This window comes from Phocoena sinus, chromosome 3 (assembly GCF_008692025.1).
Source record: "Phocoena sinus isolate mPhoSin1 chromosome 3, mPhoSin1.pri, whole genome shotgun sequence".
Classification (NCBI taxonomy): domain Eukaryota; kingdom Metazoa; phylum Chordata; class Mammalia; order Artiodactyla; family Phocoenidae; genus Phocoena; species Phocoena sinus.
In genome coordinates, this window is record NC_045765.1 from 46094086 (window position 1) to 46108788 (window position 14703).

Here is a 14703-nt window from a genome sequence, read left to right on the forward strand (position 1 = left end):
GGTGGTAGTCTGGCCAACCGGCACGAACTTTGGCCTAGTGTTATCACTCTTCCTGAGAAATTCAAAGTGGCCAAGCAATTCAAAGGTCTTTTATGACCAGGAGGACAAAAGTCAGCTCCAGACATTAGCCATTAATTACTCCTCACCACAACTTGGATGAGATCCTTGTCCCACTTTTACACAGAGGCTTAGGGTTATGCTAACAGGTCGCTGTAGGATGCCAAGGTGTCTTATCAGACTCCCAGGTAGGCTTGTTCTGAGAGAGAAGGCTTCTAAACTCACACCTACTAAAGTTGTGAGTGCCCAGGTTGGGAAGGGGGGCTCAAGGTCTCGACCAGCAGAGGAAAGATTTACATTTAAAACAAGAATCTCCATAACAACAAAATAGTAATTATGGGAGGTGAAGGATACGTCAACTACCTATTGTGGCAACATCTCACAATATTTACATGTATCAGATCACCACACTGTACACCTCAAACTTTACACAGTGTTATATGTCAATCATATCTCAATGAAGCTGGAAATAAATAGTAAATCAAACCAGGATTCTTCCTCTCCTGGCAGGAGTGTCGATAGCAATCTATATCAGGAACTTTAAAGAAAAAGCTCTAGACCCTTTGGTTCAGCAATTCCATTTCAGGAATCTCTCTTAAGGAATTAATCCTCAGTGTGGACAAGGCTCCAGACACAGAGGTGTTCATGATAGCTGAAAAGCCAATTCAAGCATGTCTATGCTAGCCATAGACAAATTATTAACATTTATTGTATTGGGCTATTGGCAAAGCATTTCACCTGCATTATCTCGCTGAACCCTGGCAGGAGTCATGTAAGGTAAATACTGGTATTTAGCCCATTTTGCAGATAAGAAAACCGGGGCACAAAAAGGGTAAGTAACACACCCAAGTTTGCATAGCTAACGAAACCGTGCACCTCAGATCGGGACCTGAAACCACGTGCCGGGACTCGAACCTGGAAAAAATCCACAGTCTTCCAACTGAGATCACACATCTGGTTTCAGGACTTAGTGAAGCTCAGGTTCTTAATGTCTCATCACAGAAAGAATTCAGTGAGAGACAAAGTGATAGGTAAGAAGTGGATTTATTCAGAGAGAAACACAATCCACAGAGTGTGGGCCGTCTCAGAAGGTGAGAAAGGCACCAGGGTATGGGGTTGTCAGTATTTATAGGGGTGGGTAATTTCATAGGCTAATGAGTGGGAGGAGTATTCCAGCTATTTAGAGAAAGGACAAGGATTTGCAGGAATTGGGCCACCGCCCACTTTTTGATCCTTATGGTTGCCTTAGAACTGTCATGGCGCCTGTGGGTGTGTCATTTAGCTTGCTGATGTGTTACAATGAGCGTATACTGAGGCTCAAGGTCTAGTGGAAGTCGACTTGTCCACCATCTTGGACCCATCTGGGTCTAATCCGTTTATGTCATTTCCTCGGACTATGTCATTCTTTCAAAACTTTTGCCCTGCCCCCTCCCCTCCTGTTTCATTCCCCCCTCAGAGATTTTACTCCCATATTCTTATGGGAAGCAGAAGGGCGATGGTCCAAGTCTTCTGTAACTGCTTCAGGGCTGAGTAGGGTCATCGACCCTGCCTGTCAGGCAGTAAAAATCTCTGGATGCCTGATCTAGGGGCCCCAGGGGCAGGACAGCTCCTCGTTTTAAGTCAGTATGGGCTGAAATTTTCGCATAGCCATCAACTTGGTGTGGAACTGTTGTAACTGCTTCCATAGCCTTTCTATGCATGTCCTTAATGATGAAGCACTTTTTGTAACAGCATCAGAGTACAAAAATATCTATAAATGGCAAAAGACTTAAAAGGCATGGTTAAACCTCTGATTACAGCGTAATCAATAAAGAAACTTGGTTACAATAACCAGAATTATGAAAGATTACATTTAACTTAACATACCAAATAATCCTAAATATTTCTCTTTAAGATACCTCAGGGACCCTCTAAAGTACCCCAAAGTTAGGTGGCAATCAAAAGAAACTCAATTAAAATTCGATATTTGGGGCCTTCCCTGATGGCACAGTGGTTAAGAATCTGCCTGCCAATACAGGAGACACGGGTTCGACCCCTGGTCCGGAAGATCCCTCATGCCACGGAGCAACTAAGCCCGTGCGCCACAACTGCTGAGCCTGCGCTCTAGAGCCCACAAGCCACAACTACTGAAGCCCGCGCGCCTAGAGCCCGTGCTCCACAACAAGAGAAGCCATCGCAATTAGGAAGCCCACGCACCGCAACAAAGAGTAGCCCCTGCTCGCTGCAACTAGAGAAAAGCCCGCGTGCAGCAATGAAGACCCAACGCAGCCAAAAAAAAAAATTGATATTTGGGAATTTTGTCAAAAAGTTCTAAAACACCTGGTCAAATAAGATCATAGGTCACTATGAGACAATACTTATTCCTTAACCAAAGTTACAAGAGATCTCAAAAGCAAATACAGATCACTTAAAGGCCAAGAAACTCATACTATCTGTTATTAAAAGCAGGATTTCAAGAAAACTTTGAAGGGAGAAACCAAATCCAGTCTTGTTCTAGCCCATTCCTAACAAAATCCATTTACCCAACTAAATTCAATCCGATCTTAGAAAATCCTGATCCTGCAAAACTCTTTTCAGTATTTTTCATTCTTCACATTCTTTTACTAAAAACACATATCTTACTTTTCTTAAAAAGTTTTTTTCACATTGAGTTACTTTTATTGTTGACAAATTTGTTACAGATAGAATAAGGTCTTATTTGACCTCTAATAAACCTAGGTACAACAGAAGTTTTATACTCAACACTGATGACTCTTACATGTCTATATTAATCAAACCAACACGCTTAAGCCACCTTCAATACCAGATAACAGTTTAGTATTGAATATTTTCCAGATGACGTGAACCTGAAATTCATTCTGGCCAGACTGTTTTCTCTTTCTGAGTATTTATATAAGCGCTTAATTTTTAAAAAACCAATTATAGAGCTCTTTTACGAATTAAACTTTGGCAATACCATACACCTACAGCACACATATAGATACATATGAACACACAAACAAACACAGGGGCCTCATAGTTCCCATTCCAAAATTTCAGCCCTGAGTCAGGTACAACATAATAGCCATCAGTTACAAGGGGTTGGATTCAAATTGGGCTTCTAGCAGATGGAAAAAATCAAGGTCACGTACCTAGATGTTTAAACGCTTTTTACTAGTGTTTATAGAAAAGACACTTAAGATTTCTATTTATCCTTGACAAGGCAAGTTCTAAATTACTTTACCCTCTTTTTAAAATTTGCATTTAAAAAGATGGCAGAGATAAGCGTTCCTGAGAAGACCAGGTAGGACATTTGCATCTCAAAGGTACAGGCAAGTTCCTCCTGGGATGACTTTGTTTCCCCTTTGTTTAATACTTACAAGCCTCTGTAAGATAAATGGGGAAGGCTTGGGGAGTGGCAAAAGGATTGGTGGGCTTTGGATTACTTTTGGAGCCACACCTCTGGTCCTGTAAAGACTTCATTTGTAAAACAAGGACAGTTTTGTTTTCTTTTTCAAAGAATTGGGTGGTTACCACAAAGATATTGAAGGACTGACATACCCATTCACCTATGTTGGAAAGTTTTACTTTTCCACATTTAGCTTAGGGAAGAAGGCCTCTACCCAAAATTCCTATCAGGCTCTGAATATCAGCTATGGTCAGTTTAGTCAGACCAGTGGCCTCCTATTTTGGTAATCTACATATAAACATTTTTGAGGATCTTCCCTCGGTTTAAGAAATTTGTACCTTATATTTAGACACTATATAACCCTTTTTACTTAATAATAACCAGCTGGGTATGTTTGGCCAAGCCTGGAACCTCGATATTCCACATTCCAGGGTCTACTAAGGCTTCTAGTTTAGCTTCAGATTTTATCTGTTCCTTTTTGCTTTTTTGTTAGAACCATTTGGTGATGAGGGTGGTTCCCTTGCGCCTCAAGAAACAGTGGCCTCTAACTTAGTTAATAAATCTCTTCCCATTAAAGGGATGGGACAGTCAGGCACAAACAGGAAGGAATGTAAAACAGCTGGCCATTGATCTTGCACAAAAGGGGTTCCAGGAAAACGTGCCTGTGTCTCTTCTCTGACAACCACATTATGTATTCCTTATGATTGCTAAGGTTTCCAATCCTTTGGGTGAAGACGGAGGTTGTACCAGTGTTTATAAGAAATTTTATCAAGTGGCCCGCCACATCAATGACCACCTGAGGCTCGACATTAGTTATGTAGATGGTATCTCTAGGCAGAGCCACTTTTGGCCTTGGACCCCTTCAGTCTTCTGATTGCAAAACCATCAATGGCTGAGGGACCACCATCACGGTCTGGCATCTGGGGCATTCCCTCTTCCAATGCCCTGGCTGTTTGCAAAGGGCACATGTATTACAATCCTCCCTCCAGTGCCCCTTTTGTCCACACAGGGTACACTGGCCTTGTATGGGTACCCATGGGCCTTGTGGTCTGCCAGGGCCAGATTGGCCCAGAAAAGCTGGCTTCCCCTTTGGTGGTCTCTGAGTGGACAAAGCCATTGCAATCATTTGGGCCATTTGCATATTTCTCTGGGTGCGTTCAGTCTTTTTGGCCATATCCCTATTACTGAAAACCAAATAAGCCAATTGGAACAAATAATTCACTGGAGTCTGAGGACCAGCAGTTGCTTTCTGAATTTTGCACCTGATGTCTGGGGCAGACTGGGCTATGAAATGCATAGCCAAAAAGGCCTGTACCTCAGGGGAGGAGGGATCCATGTTCATTCGGGATCCATGGTGCAGTAGGGTGGGTCAATTAAAATGTCCTCTATGTCCTTCCTAGAGTTATCCCTCCAAGCTACACGCCTCAAATTCCTTTTGGGTTCCATTGCCTAGATAGAAGGCCCTGAAAATTTGAACATAGGGTACTTCATTCCATTTTAAATTTCTTAATTCTTATTGTAGCCAAACCTGATTACATAACTTACAAAGTTTTTTCCTTTTAATTTCTGTTGTCCAAATCTTTCCCAATCCCGGAGTATAAGGCCCAGAGGGGTATTGGTTGGGATTGATGCTGCCTGACCCATTTCAGACAAGCCTAAGGTGATGTCTTTAACTCCTGAGCTATCCAAAATTCCGCTCTTAAGTCAAAATCCACCACTTACAATTTTAGATGCTATCCCTTCCAAGGTAGTCTCCCCAACCAGGTGTTAGTGCCCAAGAGGTGTCGTAAAGAAACAGCACAGAAGATGTCCCCAGTGGTGTTGATGATGAGCAGGAGTTGGTCTAGCTATAAGTTGGGAATAATGGGTCAGCACATGTACGGGTCAGAGGGAGGGGAATAAGACCAAGTACACCTTGGGCTTCCCTGGTGGCACAGTGGTTGAGAGTCTACCTGCTGATGCAGGGGACATGGGTTCATGCCCCAGTCCAGGAGGATCCCACATGCCGAGCGGCTAGGCCTGTGAGCCATGGCCGCTGAGCCTGCGCATCCGGAGCCTGTGCTCCGCAATGGGAGAGGCCACAGCAGTGAGAGGCCCGTGTACCACAAAAAAAAACAAAAGTACACCTTGGTGGTCACACAGGTCTTCTGGGGAGAAAAGAAAGAAAGGAAGAGAGAGAGAAAGAAAGGGAGAGAGAGAGAGAGAAAGAAAGGAAGGAAGGAAGGAAGAAAGAAAGAAAGAAAGAAAGAAAGGGAGCAGGAGTGAACAAGAATGCAAAAGCGTAGGAGGAAAACCTCAGAGTCAAGGAGAAGAGTATAGCTACTAACAATTCTCTCCTGTATCTGTTGTTGGATGTGCATAAGCATACAGGGTTGACCCACCAGTCTAAAAGGAGCAGACATCGGCAGAGCGTCCTTCCCAGTATGCCTGGCTCGTGGCGTCCCGCGGGCCTCCTTAGGACCAAGACCTAACTCTCAACATTTTCTTACCTTAACATTGTCCCTACGTGATCGCCAGCTAAAACCGTGCACCTCAGACTGGGACTTGAACCCACGTGGCTGGGACTCAAACCCGGCGAAAACCCAGTTTTCCAACTGAGATCACACACCTGGTTTCAGGACTTAGTGAAGCTCAGGTTCTTAATGTCTCATCACAGAAAGAATTCAGTGAGAGACAAAGTGATAGGTAAGAAGTGGATTTATTCAGAGAGAAACACAATCCACAGAGTGTGGGCCCGTCTCAGAAGGTGAGAAAGGCACCAGGGTATGGGGTTGTCAGTATTTATAGGGGTGGGTAATTTCATAGGCTAATGAATGGGAGGAGTATTCCAGCTATTTAGGGAAAGGACAAGGATTTGCAGGAATTGGGCCACCACCCACTTCTCGACCTTCAGGGTCAGCCTTGGGACTGTCATGGCGCCTGTGGGTGTGTCATTTAGCTTGCTGATGTGTTACAATGAGCGTATACTGAGGCTCAAGGTCTAGTGGAAGTCGACTTGTCCACCATCTTGGACCCATTTGGGTCTAATCCGTTTATGTCATGTCCTCGGACTATATCATTCTTTCAAAAGTTGTGCCCTGCCCTCTTCCCTCCTGCTCCATTAATAGCAGCGTACAGCCAGGATTTACAGAAACATGAAAAAAATACTTCTTTTGAAATGAGATTATTAAAAAGGATCAAAATTGATATGTGAAATGATTATAACTATATAAAACAACAATAACAACTCAGAGATTTATTTCTAGAGACTTCAAAGAAATTCTCCAAAATATTACAGTTGGTTGCCTTTAAGTACTGACTGTGTGGATGCTTTATGGCTTTGGCGGGGTGAGGTGGGGGGGGTCTACTTTTTTCTACTTTGCACAGTTGTTTATTTTTTATAATTCAGGCGGAGAAAATGAACTTCTTGTTCATCTTTAAACAGAAATTTAGAATTGATAATGCAAAAAGATGGTTCTCAAATGGAGGAATTTTAGGCAATGGAGGGGTTCTCCAGGGGCAGTAAGGACCTTGTTGCAGCAGCCGCCAGAGGACCTCGGAAGTTTCTGACCAGCTCACTTTGATCTGACCTAGCGTCACCTCAGAGGTGTGCAGGGAATAGCAGAGCAGAGAAGCCAAGATGGGGAAAGGCCCAGAAAACGAGTCCCAGGAGAAAATTTCTAAACCGTTGGTCCCAGACCATGGGGGAAGACCACGGAGGTTTTCCAAAAAGTCTGGAGACAGGGAGGCTGGAGGCATCTTTGTTTTCCTTTTTCCTCTACAGGGTGGGGACTGGCAGCCAAACCTCAAGTTCCCCCCATTGTGGCCACACCAGGGGGGCAGGGAGGGTGGTCCCGGGCCTGGTCCACTCCTTCATCTCCATCAGTCTCCCACCAACACCTACACATCCCCTTCTTTAAAATGGACAATTAATGTTTGCTCAACCTAACACAAAGCATGAATAAAAAATTCTTTGGATAACTTTATTTTTATTTGACTATAACATACATCAAAGTAAAAACCCTGTGCTTGTTGGACAAACACACCTTCAAAACAGCCCTCATGCCCCTCCTAGAGAGGAAACTGGAAGCACCTTGCCCTCTGCTGTACCCTAATTCCACCAGCGAGTGCCAAGGGTTAAGGAGACCTAAGATGGGGACTAAGTGAACAGTTTGGCAGGCGGGGCAAGCCATCTGAGGGCAGCAGGAGAGGTAGGGCCCAGAGTCTGGGCTGAGGAGGCTGCAGAGAGCTGGGCCAGAGGGAAGGGTCCAGGGCTGCTCGGAAGTCAAGGTCAGGCCAGCACGGCTTCATCAGAGGCCTGAAACTGGTGGCTTTAGGTTGAAAAACTCAGTTAATTACAGACCTTTTCCAACATAAAATAATAAATGTCATTATAGAAAATTTAGAAAAAAAGGAAAAGGAAGTTAAAAAAACGAATGACCATTTCTCTGAGGCCTTTATCTTATTTAAAAATACATTTTATTATAAGTGTATTTTCCCTTTGAAAGTAAGCTAGGAGTATTCTGTGTGTACTTTAAATATTTCTGCGTTGTTTGAATGTTCTAAAAAAATATCTGTCGTATTTATGTTAAGTAATGTCTGCTGTTAATTTAGTAAATATAAAATAGAGCAGAAACAAAGTGTTTTTTTAACCTAAATATTTTTTATCCTATGTTTCAGAAACTTTGTTTTTAAAGACATAAAGCAGATACTCAGGAAAAAAGTATATATTTTTGAAAGTCCATGCTACCACATTCAGAAGGCACAGAGAGGGATATACACAGTGAAAAGTCAGCCTCCTTCCCTCCCTCTCCTGTTCCCCAGCCACTAAGTTCCCCTCCCTGGGGAAAACCATTTTTGCTACTTTTTATTGATTTTGGCAGGGAGTATCTTTGCATTTACCAATGTATGTGTAACCTCCCTTCAGTAATTATGTGTGCACACGTATGTGTGTGTGTGTGGGTGTGTGTGGGTGTTGAGACTCTATGTTCTGAAACTTGCTTTTTATATAACTTATCTTGGGGATCTTTCCATAGGACAAGTAAAGAATTCTGTTGGCTGTGACCTCACCCCTACTGACCTAAAGCGCCCTTCTTAACATCTAACCAGAAACCCTTACAACTCTCAAGTCACTCCAGCAAGGCCTGCACCCCCTTGGGAGAGACAAGGAGGGGGGTCGTTCAAGGGATCTCTTTTCCTTCCTCCCTCCCTCCCTCCCTTCCTTCCTTCCTCTCTCCCCTCCTTCCTTTCTTCCTTTCCTTCTTGCTTTCTAAAGTGAAAACAGCTCATTGTGGCTTTATTCACTCCAGTTATTAATGCAAAACGTGCTTAATTGTAAAATGATCAGGAAGTCCAAAAAAGGAAAAAAGGAGAGAGTAAAAAGTCACTCCCATCATTACCAGGAAATAATCCCTGTTAACATTTTAGTGCCTGTCCTTCAGGTTATTTTTCTGGAATGCACACAATTTTTTTTCACCATTTTAGCCATTTTAAAGTGTACAGTTCAATGGTGTTTAGTACATTGACAATATTGTACAACCATCACCACTATCGAGTTCCAGAGATTTTTCATCATCCCAAGAGGAAACCTTGTACCCATTAAGGAATCAATCCCTATTCCCCTCTCCCAGACCCTGGTAACCACTAATCCTGTTTTCTGTCTCTGTGGATTTGCCCTTTCTGAGTATTTTATATTAATGGAATCATATGTACCTTTTGTGTCTGGCTTCTTTCACTTAGCATAATGTTTTCAGTGTTCATCCACGTAGTAGCACATACCAGCACTTCATTCTTTTTATAGCCAACTAATATTCCACTGTATGAATATGCCTTATTTTGTATATCCATTCATCATTTGAGGGACTTTTGTGTTGTTTCCACCTTTCGGCTGTTGTGAATAGTGAACACCTGTGAACATGCGTATATAAGTTTTTGATTGAACAGCTACATTCGATTTTTTGGTATATATATTTAGAAGTGGAATTGCTGGTTAGATGGTCATTGTATGTTTAACTTATTAAGGAAACATGAAACTGTTTTCTACACTGGCTGTACCATCTTACATTCTTACCAGTGATGTATGAGAGTTCCAATTTCTCCACATCTTTGTCAACTCTTGTCATTGTCCACTTTTTTTATTATATCTATCCTAGTAGATGTGAAGTGGTGTCTCATTGTGATTTTGATTTACATTTCCCTAATGACTAATGATACTGAGCATCTTTTCCTGTGCTTGTTGACCATTCATCTGTATTCTTTGGTGAAATATCTATTCAAGACATTTGCCCATTTGAAAAATTGGGCTGTTTGTCTTTTTATTGTTTAGTTTTACAGTTTCTTTACATATTTTGGATACAAGAGCCTTATCAGATACATAATTTGCAAATATTTTCTTTCATTCTGTGACATTCTTTTCATTTTCTTGGTAGTGAATTTGACATGTAAAGGTTTTTAATTTTATGGGTGAAAGGTGTCAAAGGGTACAAAATTCTAGTTGAAAAAAAAAATTCTAGTTGAAAAAAATAAGTCATGGGACTGTAACATACAGCATGGTGACTACAGTTAATAACACTGTATTGTATAACCAACAAGAACCTACTGTATAGCACAGGGAACTATACTCAATAACTTATAATAACCTATAATGGAAAAGAATCTAAAAGAGAATATATATATATATATATATATATATATGCATGTATGTATAACTGAATCACTTTGCTGTACACCTGAAACTAACACAACATTGTAAATCAACTATATTTCAATAAAAATCTAAAAAATACTGTATTGCATGTTTGAAAGTTGCTAAGAGGGTAGATCTTAAAAGTTCTCACCAAAAAAATATTTGTACTATGTATGGTGATGGATATTAACTAGACTTATTGTGGTGATTACTTCACAATACACACAAATATGAAATCATTATGTTGTACACCTGAAACTAATATGTCAGTTATATCCCAATGAAAAGTTTTTAATTTTGATGAACTCCAATTTGTCTATTTTTTTCTTTTGTTGCTTACACTCAAGGTCATGAAGACTCATGCCCACGGTTTTTTTCCTAAGAGTTTTGTAGTTTCAGCTCTTATATTTAGATCTTTTTACCATTTTGAGTTAATTTTATATGGTGTGAGGTAAGGGCTCAACTTTGTTCTTTGCATGTAGTATCCAGTTGTCTCAACATCATTTGCTGAAGAGGTTATTCTTTTCCTCATTGAATGGTCTTAGCATGCTTGCTGAAAACCGGTTGAATGAAGATGTACAGGTTTATTTCTGGACTCTCAAGTCTATTCCATTGATCTATATGTAAGACAATCCTTATGCCAATACCACATTATTATGATTACTGTAGCTTTGTAGTAAATTTTGAAATCAAGAAGTGAGTCTTCACACTTTTCTTTTTTCAAGATTGTTTTGGCTATTTGGAGTTCCTTGAAATTCCATATGGACTTCAGAATCAGCTTTTCCACTTCTAAAAAATGGAATTTGTGGGATTTGGCTATTTTTTTAGGGATTTCATTGAATCTGTAGATTGCTTTAGGGTGTATTTATTTATTTATTTATTTCATTTATTTATATTTGGCTGTGTTGGGTCTTCATTGCTGTGTGTGGGCTTTCTCTAGTTGCTGTGAGAGGGGGCTACTGGGCTACTCTTCGTTGTGGTGCGCGGTCTTCTCACTGCGGTGGCCTCTCTTTGTTGCAGAGCACTAGGCGCTAGGCACGCAAGCTTCAGTAGTTGTGGCACGCGGGCTCAGTAGTTGTGGCCTGCAGGCTCTAGAACGCAGGCTCAGTAGCTGTGGCATACGGGCTTCGTTGCTCCGCAACATGTGGGATCTCCCGGACTGAGGCTCAAACCTGTGTCCCCTGCATTGGCAGGCGGATCCTTAACCACTGCGCCACCAGGGAAGCCTGCTTTAGGGTGTATTTTTATCTTAACAATATTATGTCTTCAACCCACAAACATAGGTGTCCATTTATTTAGATCTCCTTTAATTTCTTTCAGCAATGTCTTGTAGTTTCATTATACAAGTCTTGCATCTTTGCGGTTAAACTAATTCCTAAGTACCTTATTCTTTTTTGGTGCTATTGTACACAATTTTTTCCCAGGTTTTTTATTATGGTAAAATACGTATAACATAAAATTTATCACCCTGTACATTTTTAAAAGATAAATTTATTTATTTATTTAATTTATTTTGGCTGTGTTGGGTCTTCATTGTTGTGTGCAGGCTTTCTTAACCACTGCGCCACCAGGGAAGCCCCACCCTGTACATTATTTATTTATTTATTTATTTCTTAAATTTCTTTGCAGTACGCGGGCCTCTCACTGTTGTGGCCTCTCCCGTTGCGGACCACAGGCTCCAGACACACAGGCTCAGCGGCCATGGCTCATGGGCCCAGCCGCTCCGCGGCATATGGGACCTTCCCGGACCGGGGCATGAACCCATGTCCCCTGCATTGGCAGGCGGACTCTCAACCACTGCGCCACCAGGGAAGCCCACACCCTGTACATTTTTAAGTATACAGTTCAGTGGTATTAAATACATTCATAATGTTATGCTACCATCACCAGCATACAATTCCAGAACTCTTTTCATCTTATAAAACTGAAAATAAGGCTTCCATGGTGGCACATTGGTTAAGAATCCGCCTGCCAACGCAGGGGACACAGGTTCGAGCCCTGGTCCGGGAAGATCCCACATGCCACAGAGCAACTAAGCCCATGTGCCACAACTACTGAGCCTGCGCTCTGGAGCCCGCAAGCCACATCTACTGAGCCCACGCACCGAATTTACTGAAGCCCACGTGCTCTAGAGCCCATGCTCTGCAGCGAGAGGCCTGCGCACCGCAACAAAGCATAGCCCCCACTTGCCGCAACTAGAGAAACCCTGCGCGCAGCAACGAAGACCCAACACAGCCAAAAATAATACATAAAAATAAATTAATTTTTTTAGTATATTAAAATGGGAAAATATATTCCCATTAAACAATAACACGTCATTCTCCCCTCCCCCGCAGTCCTTTGCAGCCACCATTCTGCTTTCTATCCTTATGATTCTGACTACTCTAAGTGACTCATATAAGCAGAATCGTACAGTATTTGGTGACTGGCTTATTTCTTTTAGCATAATGTCCTCGAGGTTCATCCATGTTGTAGTATATGTCAGAATCTCTTTCCTTTTTAAGGCTAAATATTATCCTCTTGTATATATACACCACATTTTGCTTATCTGTTTATCTATCAATGGACACTTGGGTTACTTTCATGTTTTATCTATTGTAAATAATGCTGCTATGAACACAGGTGTACAAATATCTCTTGGAGAACTTGTTTTCAATTCTTTGGGGTATATATCCAGAAGTGAGATTGCTAGATCATATGATAGTTCTGTTTTTAATTGTTTAAGGAACCGCAATCTGTTTTCCATAGTGGCTACACGATTTCACGTTTTCATCAACAGTACTCAAACTTTATAATATCTCTACACACAAATTTTTGAATCAAAAATTTTAACATTTGGACCTCTTTCCCTGTCGGTGGTATAGAGGACTACCTAATCATTTATGGCACTTTACGGATATACAACAATTTGTTTCAATAATCCCTTAATATCAGTTATCTTTTTAAAGTTCTAATGAAAAAAAAAAAAAAAAAAAGTTCTAATGAATGTTGCCAAGTTGTCCACCAAAAGTATTAGACCAACACCCACTCTGAAAAGCAGTAGGAGAGGCGCCTGTTCCTCACACAAGGTCCAAATGACTTTTCCCCAATGTCACTTCCAGAGGGGCAGTACAGGGGCTTTCATATGCTCCTTCACAAGGCAGAAGCCTTGAACAAATTAGAAACAGTCCCATTCAACAGAGAGGTCTTGCTCTTAGACCTAGAAGGGCCCTTAGCAAATCTTATTGGAATTTTTATTGTAAAGACAATTTGTCTGTTTTTTGTTTTCACCTGTTATTTTTCTTTTCTTCCTCCAGACTGTAAGCTACAGGTGGCATGGGTCTGTGTGTGGCTTGTTCACTGTGAATGCCAATGTCTTGTAAAGTGCCTAGCATGGGGAAGATGTCAGAAAAGGTTACTTATTATTAAGATAGGTAGAAGACTGCTTACCCAAAGCTGAAATTCCCTGAGAATAGGAACAACGTCTGTCACTGCCTTTTGTGCTTCCAGGGCTGGCACAGTCTCTGGCACATGGTGGCAGCTCAGGGGGTATTTGTGAAATGAATAAAGTGCCTGGCTCTAGAGTGTCAACGGTAGCAGCAGATCTGAAGACTCCTAGTCCAGCACCCTCTCTGCACTCTGCACCTTCTTACTTTTATATTAATGTTTGCACTGGATTTCTGTCTTTATGGCCTCTTGGCTTCCGTGCTCCTGCAAAACAGCCACATTTCTGCTGCCAAACAGACAAGCATGGGACATCACCCGTCAGCAGTTCTGAAGTCCCATCTCACACTCCCAGATGATGTTCCAGTGGCGAGGACCAGGGAGGGAATTTCCCCATGCGTGCCCAGCCGTGGCCCATCTGTGCCCCCTTCGCTGGGATGCTACTCTGTGGGCTGGAGTCAGCATGAGAGCTATTTTTGACTAAGTGGCTACCTAATCTTACATAACCCTCAGCGATTCAGCCAAGGTCATTCGGCTTAGTGCCTGAAAGACACATCAGAGATAGTGATCCCCCTTCCCCAGAGCCCCTCCAGAGCCTGGGAGCTGGGAGGGTAGTGCCAGTGGTTCTGGGCCTTCACTGCAAAGCCCAGCTAGGACCTTCTGCGCACAGCTCGACTTCTGTAACAGTCCCCGGGAAAATTCCCCAAATATCTTGTTTCCCAATATCTCTGGCCTTTGCGTGGAATTACAAACTCAGGATGCAGAGAGTTTGAATCCTCCACTCCCTGCCCCCAACACACCCAGTTCCTTCCCTATTGTGGAGGTGCCTGAGCTGAGGACACTTGAGAGGCCCCATGGGTGGGGAAGATCTTTATCTCTCCTAGAGCAGAAGTGATAAGCCCACATTTAAACCTCAATTTTGTTTTATGGGTAAAGAGATAGCATTCAAGGTCCTCTGGTATCTAATCCCAAATAGCCTTCCTATCTCATCAGCAACCCCTTAGCCAAAAGCCCGACCAGTAATAGGTGCTCACTAAATGCTTAGTGAATGGAATTCACTGGCTGCTCCCCAAGACTTCCTGCTGCACCCAGCTAACTGCCACCGCCAGGTCCTGCTGGTGGACTCTGCCCTCTGCATACACTGTTTCCTTCACCCTATAAGCCCCTTGCT